This window comes from Limulus polyphemus, unplaced genomic scaffold (genome assembly GCF_000517525.1).
Source record: "Limulus polyphemus unplaced genomic scaffold, Limulus_polyphemus-2.1.2 Scaffold5995, whole genome shotgun sequence".
Classification (NCBI taxonomy): Eukaryota; Metazoa; Arthropoda; class Merostomata; order Xiphosura; family Limulidae; genus Limulus; species Limulus polyphemus.
In genome coordinates, this window is record NW_013671605.1 from 42,108 (window position 1) to 43,788 (window position 1,681).

Sequence of the window (1,681 nt, forward strand, 5' to 3'; positions counted from 1 at the left end):
GGGGTAGTCTGTATATATAAGATGGTCACAACGTGACGGGACATCAGTGTAATGAGTACTTGAATGTATGCGGACAAAATATTGTTGGCCACGTGAGATATAGCATTTGTTATAGCGCGACTGTTGAAAGTAAGTGTATCGTAAAGTTGTATTCAGAAAGAATAAACCAGTTTTATTAAGTAAAGACTTGTGTCGCTAAAGTTTCATCGGAACGAAGTTACGGAAAATCAACTAACGAACGGAGACGTAACAATATAAAAGAGGAAGTTTGTTTATTTTGTTCGCTATAGGAAACCAAATGGTTGAACTTACAAATTTTAAAACAACTTCATAATAACCAGTTTTTACAAGAAATTTAATGGTGCTATTAATTTTGTATTTGGTGTAGTATTTAATGACAAAATTGACAATTAATTATTATTGCGCCATTTTTTGTAATAAACATAGAAACAAAGCACGTTTTGCACATAGATAGCGTTATGACGGGAGACACTCAGATCACCTTGCTGTCAATTCAGTATTTCCTAAAACAGTTTTCTTTAAAGAGTGCTAAGTGGTTTCATAAGTGATTTAGTAACTTTGTGAAATGTAAATTATTGTTTAGTGATACAGATGATTATGCCACCCAAGAAACGCCCTTTCTATGGAAAGTCTTCTGTCGCTAAAAGAATGCAAGCACAAAGAGCAGCTGAAACAGAAGAAGAATGCAATCAAAGACTTCAAGCACAAGCTGCAAGACAGGCTGCTCAAATACAGAAGAGACTTTGAAACAACGTAAAGTTAGACTTCGAGCTCAAGCTGAAAGGCAGGCTACCCAAAGACAACAAGAAACTGTTGAACAGCACAAAGTCAGAGTTCAGTCAGAATCATCAAGGCAAGCTGGATATAGACAGCAAGAAACTTTTGAACAGCGTCAAATCAGACTTCAAGCACAAAAATTAAGAGAGAGAACTTACAGAGAGCAAGAAACAGAGGAGCAACATGATGTACGACTTCAGGCTCAACGAACAAGACAAGTTCAAACACGATCTAATTTCAAATAAAGCTCTGTTTGATTAGATGCTTTTTTATTTCTCGCATCACAGCTTTTGTCTACTTACTGAATAATTTGCTGAAAAAATACTGAACTATACATTTTAAATTTAAATTTTCACCATGCAACGCTGGGTACCTCAGGTAGTTATATATAAATAGCATACTATTATTTTGTCTATATAGTAAGTAAATTAGGAAATGAGGAAAAAATCGTTTTGTTTTCTAGTCAATGACTATTTAAATTATTTTGAACTGTATAAAAATGTATAAAGTAGAAACAGATTTATATGTTGGTATATATGTGTGTGTCGGTGGGGGCATAAAACAGAAATTTCATGTAACAAAACATAAAACATAATTATACATAAATATACATAATTAAACATCATTACAGTCTATGTCACCCTGCTAGGTCATGCTCTATTAGACGTCCATGCATCTTGATAGTGGCTCTACTGCATAGTTTTCATTGCAAAAGTATTCTTCCTAAGGCTAGATACCTAAAGCACACCAGTCTTTCATAATGGCTTTCCATATCCACTTGGTCTACCAGAAGATCGACTTCCCAGTGCCAATTTTAAGAAGTTCACAGGTGTCACATTTGGTGACTTGAGGTATGCAGCTGTTGAATGGCGGGTATGACTGG